The sequence below is a fragment of the Aegilops tauschii genome, chromosome 1 (genome assembly GCF_002575655.3).
Source record: "Aegilops tauschii subsp. strangulata cultivar AL8/78 chromosome 1, Aet v6.0, whole genome shotgun sequence".
Taxonomy (NCBI): domain Eukaryota; kingdom Viridiplantae; phylum Streptophyta; class Magnoliopsida; order Poales; family Poaceae; genus Aegilops; species Aegilops tauschii.
In genome coordinates this window covers 327865383-327888143 of record NC_053035.3, presented here as the reverse complement: position 1 = coordinate 327888143, position 22761 = coordinate 327865383, and the positions used below count along the sequence as shown (strand labels likewise).

Here is a 22761-nt window from a genome sequence, read left to right as displayed (position 1 = left end):
TTGGTTTAGGGACTTAAAAAAGTCCCTATAAGTCCATCTAAACCAAACAGGAAGAACTTATAAGGACTTAAATGGGCATTTGGGACTTATGAAATAAGACTCTCAAGGAGAGTCTTATAGGGACTTATAGTTGTAATATGGTCTTATAGGGACTTATAAGTCTCAGGAACCAAACAGGTAGGGACTTTTTAGGGACTTGGGACTTATAAGTTGGGACTAAAAAAAGTCCTAGGACTTATGAACCAAACAGGGCCTAGTCTAATTGCTTTGGAGCTCTCCTAGCAGTGGCTCAAAATCTTGCTTGGAAATCTTGCTTGGATCGCAAGCCCAGAAAATCTCCTCCCTTACGACCAGGTCTCAACGATAAACCTACCAGCCCTCTTCAGATCCTTCAGCCACCCCGAAGCATCCTCCCGCGGAACACCGCCCTCTTGACACAGAACTTCCTCCAACGCCGCCGTAACATCGGCGGGCATTCCGGTGGAAGACCCGGCGACGTATATCGCAGCCTTAAACGATTCGGAGCACAGCATGTCCAGCACTCTCGCCCCCTGCTCCTTTATCTTGTCCTGCACGTACACTTTCCGAGGCTGATCCCTAGAGAAAGCAGTGAAGAAACCGCCGACCTTTTCGTGGGACAGCACCCCTCCTTGCCCCTGGGCGTGTTTCAGCCAGAAGTCCTTGTACAGGAAATCACTTTCTTGGTTTCTACAGCCGAAAAAGAATAGAACAGGAGCAACAGTTGGATCTGCCACGCTCTGTGCGGCCCTTTCCTCCACGAATGCACGGAATGGTGCGCATCCTGTTCCTGGCCCGATGAGCAGGAGAGGAACCGATGGCCGTGGGCGAGGCAGCGATCCTCGGCGTATCCAACATGGTATAAGATGATCGTCTGCGTGTAAGTGCACTGTGAGTTGCATTTTCTCGTGTGATTTCTAGCTAAAACAAGCAATGCGTACCTTCATTTGGACTGAGCCCCGCTAGCCATGTGGAGCAGAGACCATGCCGCGTCCTCTTCCATGGAGTAAGCCATGATACTACACTAACAGTCAAGTGTATCTGGTTTGGGTGGACCAAGGGGGACGACGATATGGAAAATGCTCTTTTCTTCAACGGAGGCGTCAGTTGCACCAGCCATTCAAAAGGCATTTGCACCGAGGGGAAATCCGCCAATACCTAAAACCAGTGCAAAATCCACGCAAGTTTAAGTCAAAGGACAACAACACCTGCAAGAAAGTTGGTGTTAGAATCAGTGGTAATTAAGGCATTACTTACTTCTAGAACAGTCCGGTTCTCCTTTTGGTTGTACCGGTAAAGGTCGCCCCTTCCTTCAGGAGAAGTATAATCCCGAAGTTTTGCTTTTTCACGTTCATCTGTTGCAAAATAGCTCATGACCTACCAAACAGCATGGCATATTAGTCATAGGCATCAAGGATATCAGAGGCCAGTATAAGATAGTATCAAACAACTAGACAACATGTGTATGTGATGAAGCATTCAGGGTAATTTCTCTTGCCTCGAAGAAATATCGCTATGGAGAAGCTGGTGTTACATCCATTGTCAAAGCAACAAAGGTCTTTAGCTTGATGGGATCTTTAGGAACTTTGTCCCCACCCTTCGTTCGAACCTGCGCAGAAAAAAGAAATGTTCCCTCTTTCGTTAGCAAGAGAACTGCAACAGATTGACTGCTTGAGAAGGTATAGCAACAAAGACACAACTAATACAAGAATTCAAGATATATCCCTAGTTTTATGGATAAACTCAAAACTACACATTTGAGATTGAGAAAGAAAAAGTGTTTATTGTCTAGACCATGATAAACTGCTAGCCCTACTCAAGCAGTAGACATACATATAAACACAAACAAGTAAAACACAGCCATCTTCTTACATCTTTACTTGGCACGCACTACTGCTATCTAGGCTACTCTCTAGCTGTAGCTAAGCTACTAAAGTAAGCAATTAGTTATTTTTCATTTTGCAATATAAATGAGTGTGCACAAAGTTACTAATGTTGGCCACAAAAGTGGAGCAGAGAAACATACAGAGAATAAAAAGCTAAATCCACAAGACGACAGAACAGATCCACATACCGTAATGTAACAATCGGGATCCAAGTTACAGCGCTTAATGAAATCATCAACAAGTGATGGATTCTGACTTGGTAAAATTTCTAGAACATCACCAACTTGATAACTGATGGCCTAAAATGACAAAACGGTACATTCTTTTAGTTTCCTTCATGTGTTCAGAAGATGGTTGCAAGCGAATATGATCAAACGGATCAAAGAACATACAGAACGCCAATCTTCCAATTCAAAGTGGCGGACATCTCTGTCAGTGTCTCCCTTAGTCAAACGCTGATTTGTTACCTAAAAAGGTTAGCAATGCCATCAACAACAGAAACTAAGTAAATAAAAACGGATCAACTAAGTTAAAAAGCAATATTCATTTTATGGTTACAATACAGACGAAGCATGAGCTAATAAGGATTCTTCCATTCATACTAACAACAGTGAGCATGAGTTACGATGACCTTCTTTTATATTGGAGATATACCTCGAAGGTGTCAGTCATGGCAACTGTCAATAGCAGAATGGCTATGAGCCTATGATGATGGAGTTGCACTTGTCCTTCCAGGCTCCAGCACCCACCTACTATGCAGGAGCTTATGCATAATACTACTGTACAGCGAGTCGTACAAAACAGCCTACTAAACTATCACTTACGGATTAGGAATTCAGTTCAAATCCTTTTGACAACTGATGGATTTGTTGAGTGTAGCATATAAACATTATAAAGTTTCTGAGGAGTAAATAATTCAGTCACCTAATACACAAGATAGGGAAATATCTTATATGTTAATGCAGAACATTCCCTACAGATGAAAATGTATATCCACATATAGAGTTGCTGGATCAGCTAAACATGCCAAAGAATAAAATAGAAACTGACTTGAACTGTTAAGCTCTTAGAGAGGTACACAGAGCATACCATTTGTAACATGTGTAGTGGCTCTATGCTATTATGGCACTTTAGAGCAGGGGACATTGAGCGTGCTTTCTCAATTAATATCTTGGAGTCTGGAGAAGATGACATACAGAATCTATAAGAGAAATTACACAGAAGTTTGCAGATTACTAGTAAACATTAGCAAGATTGAGACCACCCACCTGAAATGTCAGTAGCTTGCGGAGCCGAGTAATAGATGACTTCTACCTTTGCATCCCCCAAAATATTCAATTTACGATGACTGGCGTCAGATACTCTTGGTAGCAGTGATGGATTTGTTCGATTCAGGGATTTCCACAAAGATAGCAACCATGGATCTAGTTCTCCTTCGTATCTGATATACGATAAGAAAATAATTCCTTAGTAACTTTGGGAATTGCTTCTGAACTGCCCACAAATAAATGCTCTCTGTCATCAAGAAGGGAAAACCATTGCTTAAAACGTAACCAAAAAACCATATGGCATATGGCTTCTCCAGAGATCACACATGAATATCAATTACAAATAATAGATACTAAAATCATACCCCAAAGAATGTTGATCATCTCCCAAGCCTCTCTCTGTGATTCGTTTGGCACCAAGATCAAAAATCCTTTGATCGAGCTTGATTGCAGGAAACTGCAGAGCAAACACAACTGTGAAGAGGAAAACAGAAACAAGAAGAAAACCATAATAGTCATGATTTCTGAGTAACAGAGGACAATCTACTAGCCAAGACTTCCTTGAAAAACAGTGAGAAAAACAAACATGGTACTATAGCCACGATAGCAATAAGAAATCCGCATGGCTAATCATGCAGCGAAATGCATGTTTGGAACATACAAAAAATGTTTACTTCTTGATTACGTGTAAATCTGGCAGTTCCAAAATGACTTTTTATCTTGATGATATTTCTAGCTAAGGATTTGAATATATCATACTCTAGTATGCTTTGCGACATTTTCTCAATCTGCTATAGTAACTTTTTTTTTTGTAATGATACAATTATATGGCACAATGAAGTTATCCCTCCCAAAATCATCCTTTGCAACCACCAGAAAAACAGATGATAGAGTGTTGCTAAAACCATATACTTCTTTTCCAACACCGCGCACCATCACATGTTGCTAGAACTTTGGAATGTTATATCTGCAATTAATTCCCAAGAAACTAATGAACTACAGATCATTTCAACAAATCAACATAAACCATTGTATTAAAAGCAGCACATAGCACAATAGCAGGCTGTAGAATCTAGTCTGAAGACCCACATTGCACTCCCTATAGCTTGAGTCGCCGAGCCCAAACACGGCATAATGCAATCCTTTCAGCCATCGCACACCCAGATGATTTCTGAGAAGGTATTTCCAAAAATCCTGCCGAAAGAAAAAATCGCAATTAGAAAATCAACAGTCCGACTACCAAGCAAAAGAGGCATTTCAATCTTCCCACCTTCATGGAATCTGGGGGGTCTCCCTGCCCCATGGTAGACACAATGAAGATCATAAACCTTTCGTCAGGCAAACAACTCTGCACAAATAAGTGAGCGGCGAGTGAGATGTTCACATGACATCAGATGGGAGGGTTTTGGGATGGATTTTTATTTAGGATTCCCAACTTACGGGATTAAAGCTATCCGTGGAGAGAACCTCGACAGCTGGGCAGCCCCCATGCTCAGCCTCTCGGCCTACACGTTCAGCAGCGTCTATGGCGTTGCCGGTTTGCGATGAGTAGAGTATGACGAGACGGCCTGGCAAGGGTGATGACGAGGGCGCCATGGGGAGGTGGGACCATAGGAGGGACAAATGGTGTCGGGCCTACAAGTTCAATGCTCGGTCCATTAGACCCAGACATAAATCCTCTTTTGACACAGATGATAGATGCAAGTTCATTATATATTTTTTCCCGTCCAGTTTATTGCAACGACATGAACAAGGACAGACCACTCCAAATTTATCAGAATTGAAAACAAGTTCAAAAGTTGCTGATAAAAGTAATTCAACTTGTATTGCTTGAACCTATGGGTATATAAAAGCAAATGCAAACCAAGTTGGCCAGAGACCGAATTGGGCACCAATCTTAACATAACCTATCTACTAGTGTATATCTCTAGAAGGAGCCAAGAGATCTAACAGAAAGAAATTAAACCATGCCAATTTAGGGCAACCGAAAAAGTGGCAGAGCCAGGATTGGAGCAAGACCCGGACCAAAATCTAAGTGTGTATGACTATTTGAAAAAGTACCTCATGCAAAGTATACAAAAAGATGCAGCTCATTTGGACTAATATTATTTAAGAATTCGAACTCGGTGCTTAATAATACAACGAACTACATAGACCATGGCAAAAACACCATATAAACTACGGGGATACAGAAGATTCTCATTTTTCTGTACTTGTTTTGGTTTCTGGAGTCAATAACTGGTTGAATGAGCTGTGATATACACTAGTGTAAAAAACGCTCTTATATTATGGGACGGAGGGGAATAGATAAATAAAAAAATCATCTTGTCCCTCTGTTGCATGACATTGATGAGAAAATGCATCAATATTTTAGATTTTAAGCTACACTGCTACAAGAACAGGAAATTGAGGAAGATCTGCGAGACTTGAGGTTTTAGGACGTCCATCACCTGATAACACCCGCGCTTTTGCTCAAAAAACTGACAGAAGCCGCCCTGCTGGCGAGACGGCGGGGAACGCAACGAAGTGCTCGACGCCACGACTAAAAAGCCGCCGCTGTGGTGCAGGGAGGCAACGCGGGGGGCGGCGTCTGGCGCAGAGCAGGCTGGGGGCCGGGCAGCGGCGCAGCGTCGGCGGCGATAGGCGACAGCCTAGCGGAGTAGCGGACGCGAGGACGGCGGGGCAGACGATCGATCGCCCCCGCATGGGCCCAAGCTCTTATTGGGCCTAGCTAGGCCGGCTGAGAAGCGCAGGCAAAGAGGAATCTGGGCTGACACTGGGCCAAATCTAGCATCTAAGGACTCTTAAAGCATAGCATTTTTGTGTCACTTCCTAAAATATCTAGGGAGCAACCAGTTAACGAGCGCTCCTTCGGAAGCCTCGCAACGATCAGCGCCACTTGGCGCGCTCTCAGCCATTCGCCACGTGTCGCGCTCTGGACGCTTCCTCTAGATTTTGTTTTTTTTTTATGTTTCCGCACGCGTTTTCAGCTTTTTAAACGGTTTTTTCCCGGGTTTTTTCGACGTTTTGGTTTTTCCCCGGTCTTCCTTAGCGTTTCGACCAATTTTTTTTTCTGCGCGAAAAAACGTGTTTACTTTTTTTTTCTTTCGTGAAAAGTCACTTTTTTTCGCGAGAGGCACGGTTGTGCTTTAGCGAGAGTCACGGCCGTGCCTTTCGGAAACGAAAAAAAAACGCGTTTTTTTTTTTTTTTTCTTTTGCGAGAGTCACGGTTTTACTTCCGCGAGAGACACGGTTGTGCTTTCGTGAGAGTCACGGCCGTGCCTCTCGGAAAGCGAAAAACAAAACGCATTTTCTGTTTTTTTTTTCTTTCGCAAGAGTCACGGTTTTGCTTTCGCGAGAGGCACGGTTGTGCTTTTGCGAGAGTCACGGCCGTGCCTCTCGGAAAGGGAAAAAAATACGTGTTTTCTGTTTTTTCTTTCTTTCGCGAGAGTCACGGTTTTGCTTTTGCCAGAGGCATGGTTGTGCTTTCGCGAGAGTCACGAGCATGCCTCTTTCGAAAAGGAAAAAAACGCGTTTTTTGTTTTTTTCTTTCCACGAGAGTCACGGTTTTGCTTCCACGAGAGGCACGGTTGTGATTTCGCGAGAGGCACGGGCGTGCCTCTTTCGGAAAGGGAAAAAACCGTGCTCCCGTTTTGGTTTTTTCGTCAGGTTTTTTTCGTCCGGTTTTTTTGTGAAAAAAAGTTCGTCAAAACCTATCAACATGGGATCTAGTTTTGAAGATCTCGACGCGAGGAATCCAATGGTGAAAACGGTTTGAGATTTGGACGCACGGTTTAAGAGATAAAACATTTTGAGTAAACGAATCTACGAAAAAAGGGAAAACTCCAGGTTGCGACAAGTGGCGCGCTGCATGTGCGCCACTTGTCGTGACCTGGGAAGATAGAGTGTTCTTTGCAACGAGTACTCCTTAATTAGTGATTTCGAAATATCTAGGGTCACAGTAATTTCGTAGGAATTCCATAGCCTAGGATTTCTGTATAGCTCCCTAAAATATTTGGAGAAAAGGCTGGCTTTCATGTTCAGAAGTTCTCTTTGAAGCATACATACATCGCTTTCATCTTTCTCGGCTTACTCAAGTGATTTAACTAATAGATAAGCCCCACCCAGAGCAATTCAATCCCGAGCTCGTTCTTCTAGTGCTTTCCATCTTCCATAGTTTTTTGACATCCTATTGTTTTTAGTTGATGTCTTTGTGACCAAATGATACGTCAATGTTGCATCACTATTTCTCAGTGTAAATTAGTCATTGTTAATGATATTTAACACATTTATCACATCGTCTGAATACATTTTCACTCTTATCTTCATGTTTCACTGGGAGAGACAATTTGTCGGAAAGCTACAGAAAAGCACCATAACAAAATCCACCGAGGAAATTTTTTTCCGATGTTTGAAAAAAATGATAAAAGAATACATTCGGATGTTTTTCACGTGAAAAGATCCAGGGGCTAGACCCCAGCCAAGGAGACCCATGTGGGGCCCACGCATCCACCCCACATGGCCGGCCCTTGGGCAGCAAGCCAGGGGCGGGTGGGGAACCACGTACAAGACACCTTGGTCATTTTTTACCCCTGATACCTCTAGATTTATTTTGGTTTTGGTGGTGGGGGGGGGGGGGGGGGGGGGGGAGGCATCGGCCCCCTCCAGTGCTTCCAACATGCTTGGTCTTATTTTACCTTAGAAACCTCTTGATTTTATAAAAATTTTCATGTCATCATCTTTGAGGCGAAAATGAGATGGAGCACTTTTCACCTATGACAGACTGATTTGTCAGAATTTCATTTCTTTGGGTGGGTGAAATCGAAGCCATTGACATCAACACGTCTATCATGGAGATCATCATCGCTATCATCAATCCAATTTTACCCCTAGGTTGCAGCCACCCCTTAGGAGAAGACTAACTCATGCATCTAGGCTTTGATTCTTTTACGACAACTGTGCCGGCTCGGCACCAGAGGCGAGGCTGCTAGCATCCTTCTTTTTCATTTTATCTTATCGCTTTCAAGTTTTGTGGAGAATCTAGGCATCCGATTTTCTTTATTAGTAGATGAGACATGAGAGTGATATCAGCTTGCAAAGGCAAACCTGCCAATTATGCGAGACATGGACATATAACAATTGGGGTTATTTCCTAGCTGCACTGTCACCTTTCACCATGGCGTGGCATGGCGAACACCACTGGAAAAAACAAAGATTAAGACACCAATCTTTCTTTCCTTTTCAGCTTTCACTCTCATAGTATAACCCTGTTGTCTTTCCACCTTTTCCTCCACTCTGCGTTCAAGCATCAATTGTAGGTGCCTGTTGCAATCTTTCTTGCAAGGATTCCACATCCATGGGAATACTAGCGTGTGGTGGAGCAGAGCTGGGTACCAAACTGTGAAAAGCAAGTTTCAGAAGAGAAATAAATAGGTCAACGTTTGCTTCTTCTAGCGGCGCATTCAGTTTCAAAGTGTTGAGTATAAGGATTATTAGGAAGTATAAGATAGATTAGGATTTGGTCCTGCCTTGTCTTGTACTTCAAGTTGATCTTTATATTTCTATATATATGCCCACGAGGCTTAAGCAATACAACGATAATTTCACCAATCCTCTCTCTCCCTTCTAACATGGTATCAGTTTCCGGGTTCTAAACCCTAGCCGCCGCCGCTTCCGCACCCGCGCGCTGCCCCTGGGGCGGTCGGCCTCCATGACCGCCGCCGGGGGCTGCGCCGCCCGTACCTAGGGTTCGTCCGCCGGCCGTGTTGGCCGGCTGCCCTAGAGAGTTTTTTCCGATCCTTTGATCCGGGTTTTCTCTCTCTCGCCGGTCGCTTTGATCGGCGTCTATTTTTTGGTTTTCCGGTCTATATGATCCGGTTTGTGTCGCCCACCGCCGACGTCGACCCCGTGCGCCTCTACTCCAACATCGGCGCGATTGGCCGACTTCTTCACCGACTCGGCGGCCTCGCGCGTCGTCCGCGCGTCTGCCCGTCGGTCGCCCCGACTCAGCGGCCTCGCGCGTCGTCCCCGCGTCGGCCCGCCGGTCGCCCCGACCCGGCGGCCTCGCGTCATGCAGCGGCCCTTCACCGCCGCCGTTCGCGCGACGGCCCGCCCGACCAGGGGTGATGCAGGAGTCCGGGTCGGGGTGATGCAGGAGTCCCGGTCGCGACGGCCCTTCACCGCCCTGCTCCGACCGGGACTCCTGCATCACCCCGACCCGGCGGCCTCGCGCCATGCGGCGGCCAATCATAGCCGCCCTGCCGCCCGCCGGCGGCGGCTTCATCTCGGACTCCGCCTCCACCGAGCGGCGTCCCCGACCTCGCGCGCGATCGGATTGATCACCCGACCGCCACCGCGATCCGCCTCATTACGCCGGGCGATCGACCTGGCCCGTCGGTTGCGCGCGCCTCCGCAGGCCCCGTGAAGACCGTCCCGAGTTCAGCGCGCCCCTCTACCGATCGAGCAACGGGCTGCCGCTGCGTCGCCCCGTCGGGCCGCAGCGCCGCCGCCCCGTGGTTCTTCTCCCGACTGCACCGACCCGCGTCACCGCTGCGTCGCCCCTTCGGGCCGTAGTACCGCGGCCCGCGGTTCACCGCCGCCCAGAGGCCGTCCGCTCCAGGTCGTCCCCGTGGCCGCACCGACCCTCGCGCCGCCACTGCGTCGCCCCGTCGGGCCGTAGCGAGCGTGGCACGCGGTCCACGCCGCCGTCTCGAGGCCGTCCTCGCGGTTGCACCGACCTGCGCTCCTCCGCCGCCCCGCCCCTTCGGGCTGTCGCGCCGCGGCCCGCGGTTCCTGCCGCCGCCCCGAGGTCTTCCCGTCGTCACCCCGACCTGCCCGCCGCCGTTGCGTCGCCCCTTCGGGCCGTAGCGCGGCGGCCCATGGTCCACTTCGTCGTCCACGCGTGTTGACTTCCCGTGGTATGCGTCGCGCCGCCTCCCTTGGCGCGGGAACGCCACCGTCCGCGCCGGTCTTCGTCATGCTGTCGGGTTCTTCGCCTACTTCGAGCACCGCCGCCGCGCTCCTAACCTAGCTGCCGCCGCCGTCGTCAGGCCGCTGCCGCCGCACTTCTTTGGCCGCCGCCACCGCCCGTTCACCTCATTCGTCTTCGTCCAGCACCAGCCCGTCACCAGCGTCGCCGTCATCTACCCCGACCACTTCGTCTACTCCGACAACCGCAGGCGACATCGGCCCCGCGCTGATTGATGCCGCAACCGTCGTCGAGTCCTTCTCTGCTGGCCTCTCTGACTTCTCCGACATGGTGTACAGCTTGTGCAGGTCCTCGTCTATGCATGCCCGGTGCTGGCAACACCTATGTGTGCCTTCGTCCACGACGTGTCCATGGGCCTGGCAAGCCTGGTGCGGCGCTTTGTCAACTTCGTCTTCGTCCGTCTACGCATGCCCGGTGCTGGCAACACCGGTGCGTGCCTTCGTCTACGATGTGTCCCCAGGCTTGGCAAACCCGCCGCGACGTGTCGTCAACAACATCTTCTTCCCGGCGCACCACTGCTTCGACACCAATGCGCCCATGCTAACTCGGCGCCTCCTTGCGCCCGCGGCTCCACGGAGACATCCTCGACACCGGCTCCCCGACTCGACATCGACCACGACATTTTTCTCACGGCTACCTCGACCATGGCTCCACCACCCACGCTCTCGGCTACATCGACAAACGGCACAAAGGGCTATCGCCTTGCTTGAGCAACCTCGTCGGTTGCCACTCCAGCCACCTCGTCGGCACAAAGGGTTGTCCGTCGGCGTGCCTTTGGATTCTTCTCCAGTCTCACTATTTGCGTCGTTACCGTTGTGACTGCGGGGGGATGTTGAGTATAAGGATTATTAGGAAGTATAGGATAGACTAGGATTTGGTCCTGCCTTGTCTTGTACTCCAAGTTGGTCTTTGTACTCCTATATATATACCCACGAGGCTCAAGCAATACAACGACAATTTCACCAATCCTCTCTCTCCCTTCTAACACAGAGGATTGGTTTCATCATGAGATCCTCCCATTCATGATCTCGTGGATGATGTGGTCCATGCCTGCATGGACTTTGTTTTATTTTAGGAATGGGATTATTTGGTTCGACGATTTCTTGGCTTGAGAAATGAAATGGTTTGGTTACTTGATAAAAGGATAAGAACCTTGATCAAATCATTATCTACAAAAATCCTAATCAAATGCTACATATACAAAGAGCTCATAGCATCCCCCAAAGCTAGTCTGAATCCTGATTTGCACTTGGAGTAAAATGCACAGAACCACCGCATTTGCGGTGTGATTAGCAGAAAACTACAACTTTAGAAATCGTTGCATTTTTCACCACGCTGAAAAAATGACAGCGACAAAAAATACGGATGGTAAAAGCTAATTGCTTGGTTAACATCACTAACTGGTCATCTGGCTCTTTCGGAAAAATGCCACATAGGCATGTGGGACCCTCTTTTTCACTCTGAGTGGCCGGTGACGCATCCCTCCTCACAACTCCCCGACACGCCGCCGGCACGTTCTCCACCTCCTCCTGCCCAGGGACGACTGGTCCGGCTGCTGGCACCGGCGGCGAGCACCCGAGCTGGGGCTGACGAGCGGGCTCAGGCACACCACGATGAGTTGGAGGAGGCGGCGTCGGAGCGACGGGCCTAAGAGCATCTCTAGCAGACCCCTTAAAATCACAAACTGTAAAATTGGGGTACGAGTTAAAAAAAATTGCATTTTAAGGGTTCATTTTAGCTACGGCCGAACAAATACTGTAAAACTGGGATAAAGAGCTCTTTCCTCCAGTCGGCCGCGCCCCATCGCCCGCCGACCGTGCCCCGTCGCCCGTCGGCCGCGCCCCATCGCCACGCCGGCCGCGCCCAGCCTCGCCGGTGATACGTCTCCAACGTATCTATAATTTTTGATTGCTCCATGCTATATTATCTTCTGTTTTGTACATTATTGAGCTTTATTATTCACTTTTATATTATTTTTGGGACTAACCTATTAACTAGAGGCCCAGCCAGAATTGCTTTTTTGCCTATTTCAGAGTTTCGCAGAAAAAGAATATCAAACGGAGTCCAAACGGAATGAAACCTTCGGGAACGTGATTTTCGGAACGAACATGATCCAGGAGACTTGGACCCTACGTCAAACAACCAACAGGGAAGCCACGAGGTAGGGGGCGCGCCCTCCACCCTCATGGGCCCCCTGTTGCTCCACCGACGTACTTCTTCCTCCTATATATACCTACGTACCCCCAAACGATCAGATACGGAGCCAAAAACCTAATTCCACCGCTGCAACCTTCTGTACCCACGAGACCCCATCTTGGGGCATGTTCCGGAGCTCCGCCGGAGGGGGCATCAATCACGGAGGGCTTCTACATCAACACCATAGCCCCTCCGATGAAGTGTGAGTAGTTTACCTCAGACCTTCGGGTCCATAGTTAGTAGCTAGATGGCTTCTTCTCTCTTTTTGGATCTCAATACAAAGTTCTCCCCCTCTCTCGTGGAGATCTATTCGATGTAATCTTCTTTTGCGGTGTGTTTGTTGAGACCGATGAATTGTGGGTTTATGATCAAGTTTATCTATGAACAATATTTGAATCTTCTAAATTCTTTTATGTATGATTGGTTATCTTTGCAAGTCTCTTCGAATTATCAGTTTGGTTTGGCCTACTAGATTGATCTTTCTTGCAATGGGAGAAGTGCTTAGCTTTGGGTTCAATCTCGCGGTGTCCTTTCCCAGTGACAGTAGGGGCAGCAAGGCACGTATTGTATTGTTGCCATCGAGGATAACAAGATGGGGTTTTTATTATATTGCATGAATTTATCCCTCTACATCATGTCATCTTGCTTAAGGCATTACTCTGTTCTTATGAACTTAATACTCTAGATGCATGCTGGATAGCGGTCGATGTGTGGAGTAATAGTAGTAGATGCAGGCAGGAGTTGGTCTACTTGTCTCGGACGTGATGCCTATATACATGATCATACCTAGATATTCTCATAACTATGCTCAATTCTGTCAATTGCTCAACAGTAATTTGTTCACCCGCCGTAAAATACTTATGCTCTTGAGAGAAGCCACTAGTGAAACCTATGGCCCCCGGGTCTATCTTCATCATATTAATATTCCAACACTTAGTTATTTCCGTTGCTTTTTACTTTGCTTTTATTTTACTTTGCATCTTTATCATAAAAATACCAAAAATATTATCCTATCTTATCTATCAGATCTCACTCTCGTAAGTGACCGTGTAGGGATTGACAACCCCTTATCGCGTTGGTTGCGAGGATTTATTTGTTTTGTGTAGGTACGAGGGACTCGTGCGTAGCCTCCTACTGGATTGATACCTTGGTTTTCAAAAACTGAGGGAAATACTTACGCTACTTTGCTGCATCACCCTTTCCTCTTCAAGGGAAAACCAACGCAGTGCTCAAGAGGTAGCAAGAAGGATTTCTGGCGCCGTTGCCGGGGAGGTCTACGCAAAAGTCAACATACCAAGTACCCATCACAAACCCTTATCTCCCGCATTATATTATTTGCCATTTGCCTCTCGTTTTCCTCTCCCCCACTTCACCCTTGCCGTTTTATTCGCCCTTTTTCCGTTCGCCTTGATGTCTTTCTTGGCTCGTTTTCTCGCTTGGTTGAAATAGTTGAGTATTTATTCCTGAACAGAGAAGCTAAGATCTATGGATCCTCATCCGCTTGCTAATCTTTTTAAGAGATCCAATTATGATGAACCAATTGCTAGTGAGTTTTGTGCACTAGATTATCTTTATGAAGTTTTGCTTGAAATTTGTGAATCTGAAAATTGTGATGAAGAAATTTATGAAGAGATTCACGATAGTTCCTTCGATAAAAAGCATGATTGCAATGATTTTACTATAAATTATTTTGATGACAATTGTGCTAATAACATGCAAAACCCTAAGCTTGAGGATGCTAGTTTTGCTATGTCTACCACTTGTTGCAATGATCATGATTGGGGTGATTCTTCTTATGATCTTGAAAATTTATTTAAGCCCCGTGATGAATATGAGATTGATAATAATGTTTGCAATAATATTGAAAGTGGGTTTTGGAAAAGTGTCAACTTTAGATCCCACATATTTGGAGAATGTTCAACCTTATGGTATTTTTGATGAAAGTGGGTTTGGAGAGGTCATGACTTTAGTTAATGTTAATCCCACTATTTTGGAAGAGTGTCAACTTTGCATGCATGTGGATCATGTTGAGAATATTGTATGTGATAGTTATATTATTGAATTTGATAATGATCCTACATGTAATTATTATGAGAGAGGAAAATATTGTTATAGAAATTTTCATGTTACTAAATTACCTCTCGTTATGTCGAGATTGCTATTGTTCCTTTCCGCTTCCTTGCATATGCTAGTTTTTGCTTGCTATGATAATTTGTTTTTCTATAAGATGCCTATGCATAGGAAGTATGTTAGACTTAGATGTGTTTGTCACGTATTTCATGATGCTCTCTTCGCGCTCCAATTCTTGTCTTTTATGCGAGCATCATTAAAATTATCAATGCCTAGCTAAAAGGCTTTAAAGAAAAGCGCTTGTTGGGAGACAACCCAATATATTTCCTTTCTGTCGTTGAATAAATATTTGTTCTAGCCTCTGGTTAGATGTGTTTTTATGTTTTAATTAGTGTTTGTGCCAAGTTAAACCTATAGGATCTTCTTGGATGATAGTTATTTGATCTTGCTGTAATTTCCAGAAACTTTCTGTTCACGAAAACATGTGTTAAAAATCACCAGAACGTGATAAAATATTGATTCCAATTGCTGCTGATCAATAAAAAAATTGTCTAGGTTGTCCTATTTTGCTGATTTTTTGGAGTTCCATAAGTTTGCGTTAGTTACAGATTACTACAGACTGTTCTGTTTTTGACAGATTCTGTTTTTCGTGTGTTGTTTGCTTATTTTGATGAATCTATGGCTAGTAAAATAGTTTATAAACCATAGAGAAGTTGGAATACAGTAGGTTTAACACAAATATAAATAAAGAATGAGTTCATTACAGTACCTTGACGTGGTCTTTTGTTTTCTTTCGCTAACGGAGCTCACGAGATTTTCTACTAAGTTTTGTGTTGTGAAGTTTTCAAGTTTTGGGTGAAAGATTTGATGGATTATGGAACAAGGAGTGGCAAGAGCCTAAGCTTGGGGATGCCCATGGCACCCCCAAGATAATCTAAGGACACCAAAAAGCCAAAGCTTTGGGATGCCCCGGAAGGCATCCCCTCTTTCGTCTACTTCCATCGGTAACTTTACTTGGAGCTATATTTTTATTCACCACATGATATGTGTTTTGCTTGGAGCGTCTTGTATGATTTAAGTCTTTGATTTTTAGTTTACCACAATCCTTGTTGTACACACCTTTTGAGAGAGACACACATGATTTTGGAAATTATTAGAATACTCTATGTGCTTCACTTATATCTTTTGAGTTACATAGTTTTTGCTCTAGTACTTCACTTATATCTTTTAGAGCACGGTGGTGGATTTGTTTTATAGAAACTATTAATCTCTCATGCTTCACTTAGATTATTTTGAGAGTCTTAAATAGCATGGTAATTTGCTTAAATAATCCTAATATGCTAGGTATTCAAGATTAGTAAAAACTTTCTTATGAGTGCGTTGAATACTAAGAGAAGTTTGATGCTTGATGATTGTTTTGAGACATGGAGGTAGTGATATTAAAGTCGTGCTAGTTGAGTAGTTGTGAATTTGAGAAATACTTGTGTTGAAGTTTGCAAGTCCCATAGCATGCACGTATGGTAAACGTTATGTAACAAATTTAAAACATGAGGTGTTCTTTGATTGTCTTCCTTATGAGTGGCGGTCGGGGACGAGCGATGGTCTTTTCCTACCAACCTATCCCCTAGGAGCATGAGCGTAGTGCTTGGTTTTTGATGACTTGTAGATTTTTGCAATAAGTATGTGAGTTCTTTATGACTAATGTTGAGTCCATGGATTATACGCACTCTCACCTTTCCACCATTGATAGCCTCTTCGGTACCGTGCTTGCCCTTTCTCACATTGAGAGTTGGTGCAAACTTCGCCGGTGCATCCAAACCCCGTGATATGATACGCTCTTTCACACATAAACCTCCTTATATCTTTCTCAAAACAGCCACCATACCTACCTATTATGGCATTTCCATAGCCATTCCGAGATATATTGCCATGCAACTTTCCACCATCTAGTTTATCATGACACGTTCATCATTGTCATATTGCTTTGCATGATCATGTAGTTGACATAGTATTCGTGGCAAAGCCACCGTTCATAATTCTTTCATACATGTCACTCTTGGTTCATTGCATATCCCGGTACACCGCCGGAGGCATTCATATAGAGTCATACTTTGTTCTAGTATCGAGTTGTAAATAAATAGAAGTGTGATGATCATCATTTTCTAGAGCATTGTCCCAAGTGAGGAATAAAAAAAATATAAAAAAAAGAGAGAAAGGCCATAAAAAAAGAGAAGGCCCAGAAAAAAAGACAGAAAAAGAGAGAAGGGACAATGTTACTATCCGTTACCACACTTGTGCTTCAAAGTAGCACCATAATCTTCATGATAGAGAGTCTCTTGTTTTGTCACTTTCATATACTAGTGTGAGTTTTTCATTATAGAACTTGGCTTGTATATTCCAACAATGGGCCTCCTCAAGGGCCCTAGGTCTTCGTGAGCAAGCAAGTTGGATGCACACCCACTTAGTTTCTTTTGTTGAGCTTTCATATATTTATAGCTCTAGTGCATCCGTTGCATGGCAATCCCTACTCCTTGCATTAACATCAATCGATGGGCATCTCCATAGCTCATTGATTAGCCTCGTTGATGTGAGACTTTCTCCTTTTTTGTCTTCTCCACATAACCCCCATCATCATATTCTATTCCACCCATAGTGCTATGTCCATGGCTCGCGTTCATGTATCGCGTGAGGGTTTATAAGTTTGAGATAACTAAAGTATGAAACAATTGCTTGGCTTGTCATCGGGGTTGTGCATGATGAGAGCATTCTTGTGTGACGAAGATGGAGCATGACTAAACTATATGATTTTTTAGGGATGAACTTTTCTTTGGCCATGTTATTTTGAGAAGACATAATTGCTTAGTTAGTATGCTTGAAGTATTGTTATTTTTATGTCAATATGAACTTTTGTCTTGAATTTTTCGGATCTGAATATTCATACCACAATTAAGAAGAATTACATTGAAATTATGCCAAGTAGCACTCCGCATCAAAAATTCTGTTTTTATCATTTACCTACTCGAGGACGAGCATGAATTAAGCTTGGGGATGCTTGATATGTCTCCAACGTATCTATAATTTTTTATTGCTCCATGCTATATTATCTTCTGTTTTGGACATTATTGGGCTTTATTATTCACTTTTATATTATTTTTGGGACTAACCTATTAACCGGAGGCCCGGCCCAGAATTGCTGTTTTTTTGCCTATTTCAGAGTTTGGCAGAAAAAGAATATCAAACGGAGTCCAAATGGAATGAAACCTTCGGGAACGTGATTTTCGGAACGAACATGATCCAAGAGAATTGGACCCTACGTCAAGCAACCAACAGGGAAGCCACGAGGTAGGGGGCGCGCCCTCCACCCTCATGGGCCCCCTGTTGCTCCACCGACGTACTTCTTCCTCCTATATATACCTACGTACCCCCAAACGATCAGATACGGAGCCAAAAACCTAATTCCACCGCCGCAACCTTCTGTACCCACGAGATCCCATCTTGGGGCCTGTTCCGGAGCTCCGCCGGAGGGCATCTGAAAGAACATGCGGTGCCCCCATGTTTGGTTTTGGTAATTGATGACAATCTCTATGGACTAATGGTTGCCTTGAGTTATATTTGAAGGATTTGTCCATAGGCATTTCTTGAAGTCCATGTGTTGGTTTCAAGGAGTTTATGTGGTGACCAAGGTGTTATTAAGGAATTATCCAAAGATTGGCCATTTGAGAGTTGAGCTTATTGCAAGCATGTCTTGAAGAAGAAGATTGTGTGATCATTCATGTTTACCTTCAAGACATCATCCAAATGAAGAGAGTTGGAAAGAGTCAAGGTTGATCAAGACTAAGTCAAGAGTGAATCAACTTGATCAACTCACAAAGCGTAGAAGATGTACCGGGAGGGATCAAGCGATCCCATGGTGTGGTAAGTATTGTCAATTACGCTTTGTGTACTAACCCATGATCTTCGTGAGAGTTCTTTGTGGGGTTAGGTTGCGGTGTGCAAGTTCAAGTGAAGCATCATGAAGAGATCAAATGCTTGAAGCTTGCCGTCCATTGTGGTGACAATGGACTTGTGAAGATGTTGCGGTGTGCAAGTTCAAGTGAAGCATCATGAAGAGATCAAATGCTTGAAGCTTGCCGTCCATTGTGGTGACAATGGACTTGTGAAGATGTGCGGAAGAGTGGCTCACCCATAGTGGAGTATGGGGGAGCAATCAACTAGTCTTCATCGAGCCAACGCAACCAAGAAAGGTGGTCCGACTTGAGGGAGTCAAGATCGTCATCATCTAGCTCAAGTGGACCATGTGCAAGGCAAAGGTTTGCCCTTGATAGGTTTTCTATTTTACCGGTCTCATGATGGTAGTTGGGAGACCGGGTTATAGGATCGATTGCCGTACTATCAAGGGGGGCTCTCGATGAGTAGCTTGATCGTATAATTCGTAGAGAGCTCAAACCATTGCATCCTTGCATCATCTTTCTTGGTTCTTGTTTGGTTTTTCTCTTTGTGAGTTTTGGAGCTTATGGTCATCTTGATGACAAGCTCGAGTTCATCGAAAGCGGAGTTCACTCGCATCTTCTATGATGTTTTCGATGTTGGAAGGTTATGCCGGTTCTTCTCGGTTGGAGGTTTCACTCCTCTATTTTGTTGGCATACCTTCCCTGCCTCTTCTTACTATAACCGGTTCTTCTCGGTTGATGCTACTCGTCGTCTTGTATCCAACAAGCTTGAGTTTGCTCAATTCGGAGCTCATATGCAGAAGTTATGGCAGTTTTGGTTTCTCGTGGAGTATACTTGTTTTCGTGGAAGTGGCTTTAGGATGGTCCCAGCGGTAGTACCGCGGTACCCAGCGGTAGTACCGCTTAGGGGTCACAAGCGGCAGTACCGCTCCACAGCGGTAGTACCGCTGGTGGGTCCTCAGCAGTAGCACCGCTACGGTACCAGGCCCCTACCGCGTCGAATCGAGGGGTCATTTTTCGTGTCGGATAGTGCGGTACTTCGCAGCGGCAGTAGGGCGGCAGTACCGCTCACGAGCGGTAGTACCGCCCAACCACCGCGGCAGTACCGCTCGGGTCTGTCACTCTCCTGCCCTCCAGACTCCACGGTAGTACCGCCCGGGGGAGCGGTAGTACCGCTGTGATCAGCGGTAGTACCGCTGCCTCCTGCGGTAGTACCGCCCTCTGCGGGGCTATTTTGGGGGTAACGGTTGTATTGTTCCCCCCACTATATAAGGGGGTCTTCTTCCCCATTCTACCTTATCCTTTGAGCTCGTGTTCTTCCCCCATTGTTGACCTTCTTCGAGCTTGCTAACTCTCAATCCCTCCATGGATTCTTGCTAGTTTTTGAGGGAAAAGAGAGAGGAGATCTAGATCCACATTTCCACCAATCACTTTCTCCTCTAGGTGAGGGGAACCCCTTGGATCTAGATCTTGGAGTTCTTGGTGTTCTCCTTCTTGTTCTTCCTCTCTTTTCCCTCCCTAGCATTAGTTGCTTTGGTGGGATTTGAGAGAGAAGGACTTGGGCACTCCGTGTGCCCTTGCCATTGCATTTGGTGCATCGGTTTGAGTTCTCCACGGTGATACATGGAAGTTACAAGTTGAGAAGCTTATTACTCTTGGGTGCTTGGTACCCTTGAGCTTGTTCCTCTTGGGTGCTTGGGCGCCCTAGACGGTTGGTGGTGTTCGGAGCTCAATCATTGTGGTGTAAAGCTCCAGGAAAGCGTCGGGGTCTCCAATTAGGTTGTGGAGATCGCCCCGAGCAATTTGACGGGTTCCGGTGACCGCCCCCAGGGGTTGCCAAAGTGTATGGGTTCGGTGACCGCCCCCAAGGGTTGCCATTTGTACGGGTTCGGTGATCGCCCTCAAGGGTCCCTTAGTGGAATCACCGCATCTTGCATTGTGCGAGGGCGTGAGGAGATTACGGTGGCCCTAGTGGAGTCTTGGGGAGCATTGTGCCTCCACACCGCTCCAAACGGAGATTAGCATCCGCAAGGGTGTGAACTTCGGGATACATCATCGTCTCCGCGTGCCTCGGTTATCTCTTACCCGAGCCCTTTACTTATGCACTTTACTTTGTGATAGCCATATTGTTTCTTGTTATATATCTTGCTATCACCTAGTTGTTTATCTTGCTTAGCATAAGTTGTTGGTGCACATAGGTGAGCCTAGTTGTTGTAGGTTTTGTGCTTGACAAATTAACCGCTAGGTTTATTCTGCATTTGTTCAAGCCTAAACCGTAATTATTTTAAAGCGCCTATTCACCCCCCCTCTAGGCGACATCCACGATCTTTCAGCATCGATCACGGAGGGCTTCTACATCAACACCATAGCCCCTCCGATGAAGTGTGAGTAGTTTACCTCAGACCTTCGGGTCCATAGTTAGTAGCTAGATGGCTTCTCCTCTCTTTTTGGATCTCAATACAAAGTTCTCCCCCTCTCTCGTGGAGATCTATTCGATGTAATCTTCTTTTGCGGTGTGTTTGTTGAGACCGATGAATTGTGGGTTTATGATCAAGTTTATCTATGAACTGTTGGGGAACGTAGCAGAAATTTAAAATTTTCTATGTATCACCAAGATCAATCTATGGAGTCATCTAGCAACGAGAGAGAGGGGAGTGCATCTACATACCCTTGTAGATCGCGCGCGGAAGCGTTCAAGAGAACGGGGTTGATGGAGTCGTACTCGTCGTGATCCAAATCACCGATGATCCTAGCGCCGAACGGACGGCACCTCCGCGTTCAACACACGTACGGAGCGGGGACGTCTCCTCCTTCTTGATCCAGCAAGGGGGGAGGAGAAGTTGATGGAGATCCAGCAGCACGACGGCGTGGTGGTGGAAGTAGCGGGATCCCGGCAGGGCTTCGCCAAGCGCAAGCGGGGAGGAAGAGGTGTCACGGGAGGGAGGGAGGCGCCAGGGCTTGGGGTGCTGCTCCCATGCGCCTCCCCACTATATATAGGGGTGGAGGGGGCTGGTTTCTTGCCCTCCAAGTCCATTGGGGCGTTGGCAAAGGTGGGGGAAAGAAATCCCATCATTTCCCTTCCCCATCGATTGTTATCCCCCTTTTTTAGGGATCTTGATCTTATCCCTTCGGGATATGATCTTATTCCTTCTAAGGTGGGATCTTGGTGCGCCTTGACCAGGGGTGTGGGGCCTTGCCACCACTACCCACGTTCATGTGGGTCCCCCCATGCAGGTGGGCCCCACTTCGGAACCTTCTAGAACCTTCCCGGTACAATACCGAAAAATCCCGAACATTTTCCGGTGGCCAAAATAGGACTTCCCATATATAAATCTTTACCTCCGGACCATTCCGGAACTCCTCGTGACGTCCGGGATCTCATCCGGGACTCCGAACAACTTTTGGTTAACCGCATACTAATATCTCCACAACTCTAGCGTCACCGAACCTTAAGTGTGTAGACCCTACGGGTTCGGGAGACATGCAGACATGACCGAGACGACTCTCCGGTCAATAACCAACAGCGGGATCTGGATACCCATGTTGGCTCCCACATGTTCCACTATGATCTCATCGGATGAACCACGATATCGAGGATTCAATCAATCCCGTATACAATTCCCTTTGTCAATCGGTACGTTACTTGCCCGAGATTCGATCGTCGGTATCCCAATACCTTGTTCAATCTCGTTACCGGCAAGTCACTTTACTCGTACCGTAACGCATGATCCCGTGGCTAACTCCTTAGTCACATTGAGCTCATTATGATGATGCATTACCGAGTGGGCCCAGAGATACCTCTCCGTCATACGGAGTGACAAATCCCAGTCTCGATTCGTGCCAACCCAACAGACACTTTCGGAGATACCTGTAGTGCACCTTTATAGCCACCCAGTTACGTTGTGACGTTTGGTACACCCAAAGCATTCCTACGGTATCCGGGAGTTGCACAATCTCATGGTCTAAGGAAATGATACTTGACATTAGAAAAGCTCTAGCAAACGAACTACACGATCTTGTGCTATGCTTAGGATTGGGTCTTGTCCATCACATCATTCTCCTAATGATGTGATCCCGTTATCAATGACATCCAATGTCCATGGTCAGGAAACCATAACCATCTATTGATCAACGAGCTAGTCAACTAGAGGCTTACTAGGGACATGTTGTGGTCTATGTATTCACACATGTATTACGGTTTCCAGTTAATACAATTATAGCATGAACAACAGACAATTATCATGAACAAGGAAATACACTAATAACCATTTTATTATTGCCTCTAGGGCATATTTCCAACATGAACAATATTTGAATCTTCTGAATTCTTTTATGTATGATTGGTTATCTTTGCAAGTCTCTTCGAATTATCAATTTGGTTTGGC

The 22761-nt window shown here is 45.9% G+C and overlaps 1 pseudogene; it reads right to left on the bottom strand.

Annotated features, from left to right (window-relative positions):
- Positions 1-344: 344 nt before the first annotated feature.
- Positions 345-4775, bottom strand: LOC109735873 (NADPH-dependent diflavin oxidoreductase 1-like; annotated as a pseudogene).
- Positions 4776-22761: the final 17986 nt, after the last annotated feature.